Source organism: Oncorhynchus gorbuscha, linkage group LG17 (assembly GCF_021184085.1).
Source record: "Oncorhynchus gorbuscha isolate QuinsamMale2020 ecotype Even-year linkage group LG17, OgorEven_v1.0, whole genome shotgun sequence".
Taxonomy (NCBI): Eukaryota; Metazoa; Chordata; class Actinopteri; order Salmoniformes; family Salmonidae; genus Oncorhynchus; species Oncorhynchus gorbuscha.
This window is the reverse complement of record NC_060189.1, coordinates 52,842,342-52,856,818: the sequence shown is the minus strand read 5'-3', so window position 1 is coordinate 52,856,818 and position 14,477 is coordinate 52,842,342.

The window sequence follows — 14,477 nt, the reverse complement described above, 5'->3', positions numbered from 1 at the left end:
CATTTCCTCTCTTCAAAGTGGTCCTTACTTTCCTGTCCTTTGAGCTGGGTTAGTATGTACTGTGCTATCTCTAGAGATCCTGGTTTGTGCTCGGCACTTCTTCTCTTGCTTTGATCTCCTCTAGCTCAACCTGTACCTTCCACTTATTTTCAAGAAGTTCCGTACTTACTATGACTGTGATATGTGGTTAAGATAGCCAGGTGGTTGTCTCACTCACGTAGCTTTCTTAAGTGCGACTTAAATGTAAGTCGCTCTGGATAAGAGCGTCTGCTAAATGATTAGAATGGAAATGTCAAATGTTCAGCATGGTAGGCGAATCATCATCAGCACGGTGAGTTTTGAGCTCCTATATTCGTTTTCTGCTCTTTCTGTTGACATTGATTTCAAAACGTTCTGTTCATGGACAGCACTGAAGCTCTTTACTGTCCAATTCCTCTCCTACTACTAGTTGACCCTTCTATCACCCATCTTCGGGTCTCTCATCAGCTAGTTTTATGCCGTTCTTCCTGCCCAGAAGTCTGATCATCAGCACAGTGTGATCCAAGGGCTGAGGGGTCACAGTACATGAGGAGAAGACATCTGGGTCCCAGGGAGAGAGAGGCAGCTTCACCGGCCTGATCACTAAAAGTAGACTTCGATTTCGGACGTTTGAAAAGGTCCCCACAACGTCGGTATATGCCTTCCTCGGCACTCACAAAAAAAAACACACAAAAAGAAATGGTTACCCGAATAGGGCACTGCACCACCACAGTTCACAATTATCTAGCAAGCCGTAAGAATACCTGATGATAGTAGACGGAAACAGCGCTTTGTTTATAATTATTTCATTTTAAGCCTTCCCCAAACCTTAGCCTGAAACTTAACCACTCAGAATGAATGCCGAAACTGTTAACCTTCTAAATGTTTTTTGTTTCAACCCTGTAACCACCAGGAATGAATGTGTCTCGAAAAGATGTTCATCCAAAATACGTTGAATTTCGAAGGGAAATGATGAGATCTTGTTGAGCTTGCCGGTGAAGAACCACAGGAGTCATGTTTATCTGGACTTACACACACACACACACACACACACTCACACACACATACAGTATATATACACATACACACACACACTCACAGTATATGAGTAGACATCTGGGTCCCAGCCATGGACTGAGGTAGCATCTCAGTGGGGATCCAGACCAGTCATGTTTATCTGTGTGAGAAGTAAAGAGAAGAAGTCCCAGTATGAGACATGGTTACGGCCAGTAGGAAACAGGGTTAGGGCCAGTAGGAGACAGGGTTAGGGCCAGTAGGAGACTGGGTTAGTAGGAGACAGGGTTAGGGCCAGTAGGAGACAAGGCCAGTAGGAGACAGGGTTAGGGCCAGTAGGAGACTGGGTTAGTAGGAGACAGGGTTAGGGCCAGTAGGAGACTGGGTTAGTAGGAGACAGGGTTAGGGCCAGTAGGAGACGGGGCCAGAAGGAGACGGGGCAAGTAGGATACATGGCCAGTAGGAAACAGGGCCAGTAGGAGACAGGGTTAGAAGGAGACGGGGTTAGGGCCAGTAGGAGACAAGGTTAGGGACAGTAGGAGACAGGGTTAGTGCCAGTAGGAGACCAGGTTAGTAGGGGACAGGGTTAGCAGGAGACGGGGTTAGCAGGAGACGGGGTTAGGGTTAGCAGGAGACGGGGTTAGGGTTAGCAGGAGACGGGGTTAGGGTGAGCAGGAGACTGGGTTAGGGTTAGCAGGAGACTGGGGTAGGGTTAGCAGGAGACTGGGCTAGGGTTAGCAGGAGACTGGGGTAGGGTTAGCAGGAGACTGGGGTAGGGTTAGCAGGAGACAGGGTTAGCAGGCGACTGGGGTAGGGTTAGCAGGAGACGGGGTTAGGGTTAGCAGGAGACGGGGTTAGGGTTAGCAGGAGACGGGGTTAGGATTAGCAGGAGACGGGGTTAGGGTTAGCAGGAGACGGGGTTAGGATTAGCAGGAGACGGGGTTAGGGTTAGCAGGAGACGGGGTTAGCGTTATCAGGAGACGGGGTTAGGGTTAGCAGGAGACGAGGTTAGCAGGAGACGGGGTGAGGTTTGGGAGGAGACGGGGTTAGTAGGAGACGGGGTTAGGGTTATCAGGAGACGGGGTTAGGGTTATCAGGAGACGGGGTTAGGGTTATCAGGAGACAGGGTTAGGGTTATTAGGAGACGGGGTTAGGGTTATCAGGAGACGGGGTTAGGGTTAGCAGGAGACTGGTTAGGGTTAGCAGGAGACTGGTTAGGGTTAGCAGGAGACTGGTTAGGGTTAGCAGGAGACAGAGTTAGGGTTAGCAGGAGACGGGGTTAGCAGGAGACGGGGTTAGCAGGAGACGGGGTTAGCAGGAGACGGGGTTAGCAGGAGACGGGGTTAGGTTTGGGAGGAGACAGGGTTAGCAGGAGACGGGGTTAGGGTTATCAGGAGACGGGGTTAGGGTTATCAGGAGACGAGGTTAGGGTTATCAGGAGACTGGGTTAGGGTTATCAGGAGACTGGGTTAGCAGGAGGCGGGGTTAGGGTTAGCAGGAGACTGAGACGGAGGTAGGGTTAGCAGGAGACTGAGACGGAGTTATTTGTTAGCAGGAGACGGAGTTAGGGTTAGCAGGAGACTGAGACGGAGTTAGGGTTAGCAGGAGACAGGGTTAGGGTTATCAGGAGACGGAGTTAGGGTTATCAGGAGACGGGGTTAGGGTTAGCAGGAGACGGGGTTAGGGTTAGCAGGAGATGGAGTTAGGGTTAGCAGGAGACGGGGTTAGGGTTAGCAGGAGATGGAGTTAGGGTTAGTAGGAGACGGGGTTAGCGTTAGCAGGAGACTGAGTTGGGTTTAGCAGGAGACGGGGTTAGGGTTAGCAGGAGACGGAGTTAGGGTTATCAGGAGACGGAGTTAGGGTTATCAGGAGACGGGGTTAGGGTTATCAGGAGACGGGGTTAGGGTTATCAGGAGACGGGGTTAGGGTTATCAGGAGACGGGGTTAGGGTTATCAGGAGACGGGGTTAGGGTTATCAGGAGACGGGGTTAGGGTTATCAGGAGACGGGGTTAGGGTTATCAGGAGACGGGGTTAGGGTTATCAGGAGACAGGGTTAGGGTTAATGGGTTAGCAGGAGACGGGGTTAGCAGGAGACGGGATTAGGGTTATCAGGAGACGGGGTTAGGGTTATCAGGAGACGGGGTTAGGGTTATCAGGAGACGGGGTTAGGGTTATCAGGAGACGGGGTTAGGGTTATCAGGAGACGGGTTAGGGTTATCAGGAGACGGGGTTAGGGTTATCAGGAGACGGGGTTAGGGTTATCAGGAGACGGGGTTAGGGTTATCAGGAGACGGGGTTAGGGTTATCAGGAGACGGGGTTAGGGTTATCAGGAGACGGGGTTAGGGTTATCAGGAGACGGGGTTAGGGTTATCAGGAGACGGGGTTAGGGTTATCAGGAGACGGGGTTAGGGTTAGCAGGAGACGGGGTTAGGGTTAGCAGGAGACGGGGTTAGGGTTAGCAGGAGACGGGGTTAGGGTTAGCAGGAGACGGGGTTAGGGTTAGCAGGAGACGGGGTTAGGGTTATCAGGAGACGGGGTTAGGGTTATCAGGAGACGGGGTTAGGGTTATCAGGAGACAGGGATAGGGTTATCAGGAGACAGGGATAGGGTTATCAGGAGACTGGGTTAGGGTTATCAGGAGACTGGGTTAGGGTTATCAGGAGACTGGGTTAGGGTTATCAGGAGACGGGGTTAGGGTTATCAGGAGACGGGGTTAGGGTTATCAGGAGACGGGGTTAGGGTTAGCAGGAGACGGGGTTAGGGTTATCAGGAGACGGGGTTAGGGTTAGCAGGAGACGGGGTTAGGGTTAGCAGGAGACGGGGTTAGGGTTATCAGGAGACGGGGTTAGGGTTATCAGGAGACGGGGTTAGGGTTATCAGGAGACAGGATTAGGGTTAGCAGGAGACAGCGATAGGGTTATCAGGAGACTGGGTTAGGGTTATCAGGAGACTGGGTTAGGGTTATCAGGAGACGGGGTTAGGGTTAGCAGGAGATGGAGTTAGGGTTAGTAGGAGACACAGTTAGGGTTAGAAGGAGACGGGATTAGCGTTAGCAGGAGACAGGGTTAGGGTTTTGCAGGAGACTGAGTTGGGGTTAGCAGGAGATGGGGTTAGGGTTAGAATGGGGACGGAGTTAGGGTTAGTATTAGACGGAGTTTGGGTTAGAGTTAGCAGGAGACAGGGTTAGCAGGAGACGGGGTTAGGGTTAGCAGGAGATGGAGTTGGGGTTAGCAGGAGACGGGGTTAGGGTTAGCAGGAGACGGGGTTAGGGTTAGCAGGAGACGGAGTTAGGGTTAGCAGGAGACGGAGTTAGGGTTAGCAGGAGATGGAGTTAGGGTTAGCAGGAGACTGGGTTAGAGTTAGCAGGAGACAGGGTTAACAGGAGACGAGGTTAGGGCCAGTTGGAGACAATGCCAGTAGGAGACATCGTTAGTAGGAGACAGGGCCAGTAGGAGACAGAGCCAGTAGGAGACAGGGTTAGTAGGAGACAGGGTTAGTAGGAGACAGGGTTAGTAGGAGACAGGGTTAGTAGGAGACAGGGTTAGTAGGAGACACGGTTAGGGCCAGTAGGAGACAGGGTTAGTAGGAGACAGGGTTAGGGCCAGTAGGAGACAGGGTTAGTAGGAGACAGGGTTAGGGCCAGTAGGAGACAGGGTTAGTAGGAGACAGGGTTAGGGCCAGTAGGAGACAGGGTTAGTAGGAGACAGGGTTAGGGCCAGGAGGAGACAGGGTTTGGGCCAGGAGGAGACAGGGTTTGGGCCAGGAGGAGACAGGGTTTGGGCCAGTAGGAGACAGGGTTAGTAGGGGACAGGGTTTCGGCCAGTAGGAGACAGTGTAAAGGCCTTAGCATGCTTCCATTCGGTTAGCTGAATTGGCTTGGCAAACCGAAGGAGTGTGCTCACATACTCCCTGAAAAGACCTTCGCTTGAAATACAAGAAAAAAGTGGCAATTGTACTGTTTGTCCATTTTGAGACACCGTATACACTTCCTCAAAAAGATAATCTTTCATAAATGTTTACATTTATGAGAACATGTCCATGAATACGAGTTTTCTCTCGTTAAATTAGACTTTATTGAAGAATCGCTACTGTTGACCAATCACCGACAAAGGGGCATAGACTTCGGCTTGCCACAAGACATTTCTTGTGTGCCCGAACAACCGAGAGAGAAAAACCTACCGAAGTCCTAAATGAACAAAAACGTCACAAAATGTCATCGTGATATATGCACAAACTCTTCAGAACTGTTTTGGCTGGGAAGCACGAGGACACCTTTAGTAGGAAGGGACAGTGGGAGACAGGGGGCAGCGGTAGTAGTCGTGTCATGGAGATGTCATGGCTGTGAATATGTGATCAACTGTAACAGCCACCGTCCCTACCTCCCGTAGAACATGGACGTCTTCATAACCTGGGTTACGTCCACACACGTGGTCCGGAGGCACGCACACGTACAGTGTATGCTTTCTTTCTCTGCTACTCTGTCTGTCTGTCTGTCTGTCTGTCTGTCTGTCTGTCTGTCTGTCTGTCTGTCTGTCTGTCTGTCTGTCTGTCTGTCTGTCTGTCTGTCTGTCTGTCTGTCTGTCTGTCTGTCTGTCTGTCTGTCTGTCTGTCTGTCTGTCTGTCTGTCTGTCTGTCTCTCTGTCTCTCTCGCTCTCTGTGGGCCTGTGGTGCAGGTGAAACCCAACCTGGTCCGGACCAAAACCCTGGAGTCCTGCCGGGGTCACAAGTGCCATGACTTTATCACTTCCTTTCTCTTCTCTTTTCTCCTCTCCTACTCTCATCTTACCCCTCTTCTTCTTTATCTCTTTCCCACCAAAGGATCGGCTTTATTGACCTCCTCTTCCACCCCCCCCTCTCTCTCTCTCCGCTAGCAGTTTGTCAAGGAAATTACTTTTCCCTGTTGTTTACTTTTTTTAAAAATCTATCACTTTAAAGTGTGCACGTCTCCTGGAATTATCATCTAACTTTATGAGCACTGATAAGAAGATAAGGCCGTATTCCCTCCCTATACAGCGGACATCCTGTGAAGATGTCACTATATCTGCATGCATTCAAGTCGTTAACTCGCTCTACACTAAGCAATTTGGTTAGTACAGTAACATAGTGATTTATCCAGGCCTCTCAACGGATGTTAGAGGAACCTTTTTTGTTTTGGTCTCTCCCTTCCTGCTCTGACGAGCGATTGGTCCTCCCTAACCGGGGCTCCGATTGGGTTTTGTTCCCGCCCTCTGAGTTTCATGTTGTATCATTTTAGGTTAGAAAGCTGATCTGCCCTTAACCTCATGTACCGATGCTATGGACTTGTGCCGTCTTTATGATCTCCCTCATTAAAATTAACTGTCTGGCTGTAAAAAAATGATTTCCTTTTAATGCTGCCTTCTGGATTCTCTTATGCACTTCAGATCTCAGATGATGGATAACCAACAGAGTGACTCTCTTCGGTTCTCTCTCTCTCGCTCTCGCTCGCTCTCTCTCGCTCTCTCTCGCTCTCTCCCTCCCTCTTTCTGCCTCTCTCGCTCTCTCTCTCGCTCTCTCTCGCTCTCTCTCGCTCTCGCTCTCTCTCGCTCTCTCCCTCCCTCTTTCTGCCTCTCTCGCCCTCTCTTTTTGCCTCTCTCCCTCTCTCTTTCTGCCTCTCTCTCTCGCTCTCTCTCTCGCTCTCTCTCTCGCTCCCTCTTTCTGCCTCTCTCTCTCGCTCTCTTGCTCTCGCTCTCTCTCTCGCTCCCTCTTTCTGCCTCTCTCTCTCTCTCCCTCCCTCTTTCTGCCTCTCTCTCTCTCTCCCTCCCTCCCTCTTTCTGCCTCTCTCTCTCTCACCCTCTCTTTCTGCATCTCTTTCTTCCTCTCTCTCCCTCTCTCCCTCTCTTTCTGCCTCTCTCTCTTTCTGCCTTTTTCTGCCTCTCTCTCTCTCTCCATCTCTCTCTCCCTCTCTCTCTTTCTGCCTCTCTCTCTTTCTGCCTCTCTCTCTCTCTCTCTCCCTCTCTCCCTCTCTTTCTATCTCTTTCTGCCTCTCTCTTTCTGCCTCTTTCTGCCTCTCTCTCTTTCTGCCTCGTTCTGCCTCTCTCTCCCTCTCTCTCTCCCTCTCTCTCTCTCTCTCCTGATTTTTTTTCCACCACTCATTTACTCTTTCCACCTCTCTCGTTTATTTCCTGTTCTGTCAGGTCTCTTTACACTCTGTCATGCACGAAGGTGTAAGCTAACAGACCAGGAATGGGACTCTTTGACTGGCTCTATAGCAAACTGTCCACATAGATACCAACAAACAACCACTATCTGACGCTAAGCTATTAAAGCATTTACGATGGAGAACATGACGTATTTTCTAATCTTAGATGTAATAAATATAGGGCTCTGGAACTATTTACATCATAAAACCATCGTATTTATTATTTACAATGAATATTTTGGATAGAAGGGTTTTGTAGTGCTAAATGTCATTTATGGGAGAGACTGAGTGCCCCCTCCCCTCCTCTCCTCACCTCTCTCCTCCTTCTCTCTACCCGACTCCTCATCTAAACTCCTCACCTATCCTGTCCTTCTCTCTACCCGACTCCTCATCTAATCTCCTCTCTCCTCACCTATCCTTCCCTTCCCTCGACCAGACTCCTCATCTAATCTTCTCCCCTCTCTTGTTCCCTACCCCCCCTTCCCTCTCCTCTTCTCTCGTCCCCTACTCCCCCCTCCCCACTCCTCTCCTCCCACCCCTTTGTCCTCTCCTCTCTCATAGGGAATACCCAACACAATTTAACAAGGCCAAATTTAAAAGATTCCTTTTAAAAGAGCGGCCTGCCCTTTTAAAATCAGGCCCATCAAACCTCTTGCCTTTTGATCAACCCAATAACCTCTGCCCCTTCCCATCGGCAGTTCTTTTAAATCGTTACGTGTGTGTGTGTGCGTGCTTGCTTGCGTGTGTGTATTTGCTTGCGTGGGTGTGTTTGCTTGCGTGTGTGTGTGTGTTTGCTTGCGTGTGTGTGTGTGTTTGCTTGCGTGTGTGTGTGTTTGCTTGCGTGTGTGTGTGTTTGCTTACGTGTGTGTGTTTGCTTACGTGTGTGTGTGTGTGCTTACGTGCTTACGTGTGTGTGTGTGTGTGTGTGTGTGTGTGTGTGTGTGTGTGTGTGTGTGTGTGTGTGTGTGTGTGTGTGTGTGTGTGTGTGTGTGTGTGTGTGTGTGTGTGTGTGTGTGTGTGTGTGTGTGTGTGTGTGTGTGTGTGTGTGTGTGTGTGTGTGTGTCTCTGTGTGTGTCTCTGTGTGTGTCTCTGTGTGTGTGTGTGTCTCTGTGTGTGTGTGTGTCTCTGTGTGTGTGTGTGTCTCTGTGTGTGTGTGTGTGTCTCTGTGTGTGTGTGTGTCTCTGTGTGTGTGTGTGTGTGTGTGTGTGTGTGTGTGTGTGTGTGTGTGTGTGTGTGTGTGTGTGTGTGTGTGTGTGTGTGTGTGTGTGTGTGTGTGTGTGTGTGTGTGTGTGTGTGTGTGTGTGTGTGTGTGTGTGTGTGTGTGTCTCTGTGTCTCTGTGTCTCTGTGTGTGTGTGTGTGTGTGTGTGTGTCTCTGTGTCTCTGTGTCTCTGTGTCTCTGTGTCTCTGTGTCTCTGTGTGTGTGTGTGTGTGTGTGTGTGTGTGTGTGTGTGTGTGTGTGTGTGTGTGTGTGTGTGTCTGTGTGTGTCTGTGTCTGTGTCTGTGTCTGTGTGTGCGTGTCTCTGTGTGTGCGTGCTTGGATTTCTGATGCTATGTATTGGCCAATGAGAGGCTTTGTAGCCACCGGTCAGCCATATTGGCCCTCCTCAGAAGAAGCAGTCCTCCACAGGAATGAATGGAATTCTCCAGTATTTCGATAAAAGGACAAAATGACATGTATCTAAAGTTTTTTGTTGTTGTTGTTGTGGGGACAGTAACATTAGAACTTTATGCTGTAAGGATTTTTAGGGTTATTTTTGGTTTTGTTTGTTTAGCTCGCATAATACAATTTAAAAGTATGCAGCTGTCTATAATAGACTAAATGTGGCAAAAACAAATGTAGACGTTAATAAATGCATTTTATAGCTTTTTTATAATGGTGGGAGAGTGTCAAGATGGAGGTGCAGTGTCTTCAAAACAGCGGCACCTGTCAGTCATCTAATGTACAGTGGGGCAAAAAAGTATTTAGTCAGCCACCAATTGTGCAAGTTCTCCCACTTAAAAAGATGAGAGAGGCCTGTAATTTTCATCATAGGTACACTTCAACTATGACAGACAAAATGAGAAAAAAAATCCAGAAAATCACATTGTAGGATTTTTTATGAATTTATTTGCAAATTATGGTGGAAAATAAGTATTTGGTCACCTACAAACAAGCAAGATTTCTGGCTCTCACAGACCTGTAACTTCTCCTTTAAGAGGCTCCTCTTGTAAATGGACCCATCAAATCCACTCCTAACATTTCCCAAGGTCGGGTAACCACCGTTTGCTGCAACTTGCCAGCAGGCTTTCTACCTTCTGGTTTGTACATTTGACAAACCTGACAGTTTCGGATATGTGACTTCACATCCATGCTCAGATGTGGCCAGTACAGTAACGCTTGCAACCAAGCTTGTAGGTTTTGAACCTGCCCAAATGACCAGCTAATGGGTCTTCATGGAAATGTTGAAGCAGTTGAAGGCGTAGAGTTTCAGGTATGTACATTTGGTAGAGTGTTCTGTGAGGTAGTTGTACAACTCGGTAGACTTTGTCTTCCATGATGGTCAGCTTTGTGGTAGGATTGACCATCTTTTCTCCATCTTCCAGGATAGTCTGGTACAAAGCCTGTACTTCTGGATCATCCTGTTGGGCTTTCCATATGGCCTCATCAGAGATGAGAAAATCCGTTTTGGGCGAGTCTCGACTGCTTGACAGGACAGTAGCACATGTAAGATGAGGGCCACCATTATCACAAGCAGGAGCTCTGGACAAGGCATCTGGAACAGTGTTGTATTTTCCTTTCCTGTATTCTACTGCAAAGGTGAACTCTTGCAACCGTAGAGCCCATCTTATGAGTCTGGTACTTGGTTTGTTGGTCTTGAACACCCACACAAGGGAGGAATGGTCAGTGATCACAGTGAAGTGTCTTCCCTCCAGGTAGTATCTCCACTTTTCCAAAGCCCAGACAACTGCAAGGCACTCTTGCTCGGTTGTGGAGTAGTTCCGTTCTGCTCCATTCAATGTCCGACTGGCGAACGCTAGCACTTCTTCAGTGCCAAGTCCAGTCTGTTGGACTAGGACAGCACCAAGTCCAACATCACTTGCATCAGTGTAAACAACAAAAGGGCAATCAAAGTTGGGATGACCTAAAATGGGAGGTGTGACGAGGTGTCGTTTCAGGGTTTCAAAGGAGGTCTAGCACTCTGCCGTCCATTGGAATTTTGCTCCTTTTCGCTTCAACGCGTTGAGGGGTTCTGCCACCTGGGAGAAGTTCGACACAAACCGATGGTACCATCCAGCCATACCAAGGAACCGTTGAAGGGCCTTGAGTGTGGTTGGCACAGGGAAGTCTTGTACAGCCTTTGTCTTTTCAGGATCCACATGAATGCCGTCGAAAGACACAATATGGCCAAGGAACTTCAGGGAGGTTTGGCAGAAGTTGCTCTTCTTCATATTCAAGGTCAGGCCAGCTTCTCTTAGCTTGTCCAACACTGCTTGAAGATCTTGAAAGTGTCTTTCTCTGTTCTGAGAGTAGATAATTATATCGTCCAGGTAGACGAAACAGATCTTCCTTTTGAGCTCACCTAACGCAATCTCCATGAGTCTTTGGAAAGTGGCAGGGGCATTCTTTAATCCAAAGGGCATCACCTTAAAGGAAAACAAGCCCTCAGCACAGACAAAAGCAGTCCTGTCCTTGCTTTCCTGATCCATCTCAACCTGCCAATAACCACTATTGAGGTCAAGGGTAATGAACACAACAGCGCCAGACAATGACTCCAGGATCTCATGGATGGTGGGAAGAGGATAGGCATCAGTCTGGGAAACATTGTTGGTCTTCCTATAGTCCACACAAAATCTAAAACCACCAGTCTTTTTTGGGATGAGGACAACAGGAGCAGCCCAGGGAGAGGAGGAACGTTCTATTATATCTTGTGTTAACATATCATTTATGAGTCCCTTTTGGATGATTAGCTTCGCTGGGGACAAACGATATGGCTTTTGCTTGATCGGCATTTCCTGTGTAAGGAATATTTTGTGCTTCAGGATCCCGGTGCGTCCTAGCTTTGAAGTACATACATCAGCATTATTCTGCAGCTGTTCCAACAGCCTTAACTCCTCTGGCTGTTCCAGCTGAGCTCTTCTCACAGCCTGTAAAAGGAGATCGTCAGAAGGATTATCGAGGGTTAGTGGTACCGGAGCAATGGCAGAGAAGACTGCCACACTTGAACCCCAATCATGTAACTTCATAGCTTCTGATTGGAAGAAATGCTTCTCGCTCGGATTGTATGGAAACCAGTAGCAATTGTGTGCGATATCAATCTGGACACCACTGAAGTACATGAAATCAATTCCCAACACGACAGGAAAAGCAAGGTTCCTGGTTTGTAGGATAACAGAAGGAATCATATAGGAGCGGTTACACAGGCGGAACTCTACCTCACTCCATCCAAGTGGTCCTCTAGCCTCACCATCAGCCAGATAGAGTGGACCTTCTGTCCACGGCTTCAAGTTGTATTGTGGACCGTTAACCTCCTTCCACAGTTTCTCATTGAGCAGTGTGTAGGATGACCCGGTATCCAAGATGGCTCTTCCTGTCCATGGGCCTATGGACAGGGGTAACACCAGTTGGTGCGGTATTAACTGAAAGGAAGGGGATGTCGATGGGGGGCGTAGGCAGTGACTCTTGGGGTTTCAGCTCTGGTTAAAGCACCCAGAGAAGGATGGTCATTGCTGCGAAGAGAGTTAGGTGTGTTGGCCTGTTGTGATTTGTGGTTTCTGGAAGGGTTTACTTGATACGGTCTTGGACATGTAGCTGAAGAATGTCCCTTTTGGCTACATCTCCAACAAAACATGAGAGGGGTCTTGGCTGGAGACTCTGGCTGTTGTTGATAGTCTGTCTTGGGTGTCTGTTTCTTTCTCTGGTCATATTGCTGTTGGCATTCTCTGTCCTTCTCAAACTGCTGTCCCAAGCGAACCAGTCCATCGACAGTGGTGACTCGTTCTCGGAGTTGACTGGCTAGTAGTGGGTTGATGTTCTTCAAGATCAATTTAATGACCTCTTCTTCCTCAATGCCAGGTTTCCACCTTCTGCACAGGGAGTGGTAACCGTATGCAAAGTCACGGATACTCTCTTTCTCTCCTTGTACTCGATTTCTGACTCTGTCTGCCAATTCATCTGTGTAGTCCTCAGATAGAAATGCAGAGGAAAACTTGGCCTCAAAGTCAGCCCAGGAGGTAGTGGTGAGACGTGCCACATCCCACCAGTCTCGAGCTGTCCCATGCAACACATTCCTCAATGTGGCAAGGAGTTCTTCGTCAGCCAGGGGATTGAGGGCAAGAAAGTCACGACATCTTTCTAGATACATTAGCGGATCAGGACTGTCATCTTTTTTCCCAAAGGTGGGAAATTGCAATTTAATGGGCATCGCCCCCACATGACGTCTACTCAAATCACCATGAACAAACGAGCTAGGAGGGATTGAGGAAGTAGAGGGGAGGGCGTTATCGGACAATGAAAATGAACACCAGGATGCATGGTGGATTGCATCCTGCAAGGGGTGGCTGCAGCATGGCCTGGTCTTGGCTGTTCAGAGGTGCCAGCTTGGCCCTCAGTGGTCTGAACTGAAGTGGACACCAGGGAAACTCTGTGTAAGGAGTTGTGCCTAATGGAGGCCATGTCCACAGACACGTCATCCAACATTTTAACACAATTAGAGAGCTCTGTCTGCAAGTGGTCTACAGTGTTAACCATGGGAGAAAAACAGAATTAACGTCCTTGAGGACCTCAGTGTGGTGATGTTGCAGGCGCCATTGGAGAGTGGCAGTGAGTTGGTTTCGTTGGTAGTCAAACTGCCTGTCCATGGCACCAGTCATTTCCCGTCTTCCACTCTCACTGAGCTCTGTCAGCATGTGGGTTAGAGTGCTCAGTGAGTTTCTGAATTCCATGGCACTCTGTTGTTGCTCTTCCCTCAGACATTTGAATTTATGGTGGATAAGAGTTTGGAGATGTTGTTGAGTCCGACGAATATCAAGGATGTCACCTTGAAGTTGTAAGACTACAACCTCTGGAGATAAACCAGACAATGGAGGAAGGTTGGGTGTCAGAGGGAGGACTAGCTCAGTACTTCCACACAGATCCATGTCAATAAGTGAGTAACTGGTTAGACCTCCTGTGGCCTGTGGCTCAGACCGAGCATTCAGATTCCCAGGGCTCTGGCCCAAATCAACTCCATTATCTCCATTCACATTATGATTTGTGTTGTCAGCTTGATGGTCAGAATGGCCCTGTGTATTCCCATTGACAGGTATTACATGGATGAGCACCTTATCTTGGGGTGAATCCATTGTTTTAATTCCACACAAAATATTTGCTTTGGTTAGTTCTCAATGTTGAGCTGTCCCATCTGGGGTGCCATTTTTTATGTAACGGTTTTGACTTGAGGTTATTATTTATAGGGGTGCCAGGTAGGTTGTGCCTACCAGAGAAAACATTGGTTTCTCCTTTTAGTTTGGGTGGGAATGAGTCCCATCTGGTCCGTCAAGTCTACACCAATACAAAGGACTTATGTAAAAGTCAGGATGGAAATAAACTTTTCATAAACCCTTAAAACATTGGAAAGAACTTCAAAAACAATATTCTTTTGCGTGGGTTGTATTAACAACATCAATGATTACACACACATATAATAATATAACACAATGAGTTCTGGTTCCTCCAGAAATGTCCTGTACCTCGGGCCTAAAAAGAGTCCAGCCCGGTAAAGGAGTTCAGTGAACTCAAGTGACTTTTGTCACGCAATGTTTGTCCGTTCATTCAGTGTAGCGTAAACCCAGTATTAAACATACCATCAATATATCAATTATTTTACCACAGAACTTAAAGCGTATCAACTCTTACTAAGTCCTCAACTACAACTAACTACATAAATCATCACAGTATACCTCACATCAAAACAAATGAAATACCGTATACAAAAAGGTTGTAGTCAGTCGGTCAGTCAGACAATCCAATCCGCCAATAGATCTCCAGCGCAGAAAGGCCACGAAGAACAGAGAGGTGTAGTCCACGGACGCAAAGAGTGGATCCGATCCTGGGTAAACTCTATTAGGCTACAAAACACACGTTTAACAGCAACAAAACAAACAGAATAGAGAAGCTTTGGGAACTGAGGGTTGAACACATCCTCAGTCACGTCTCCATCACAACCCCACTTTTGCGCAGCTAATGCTGGCTATTTAATTGGGAATTAAAGGGAAAGCGCCCTATTGGAAGGAGCTGCACTGAGACGGTTCAGAAAAATTCAGG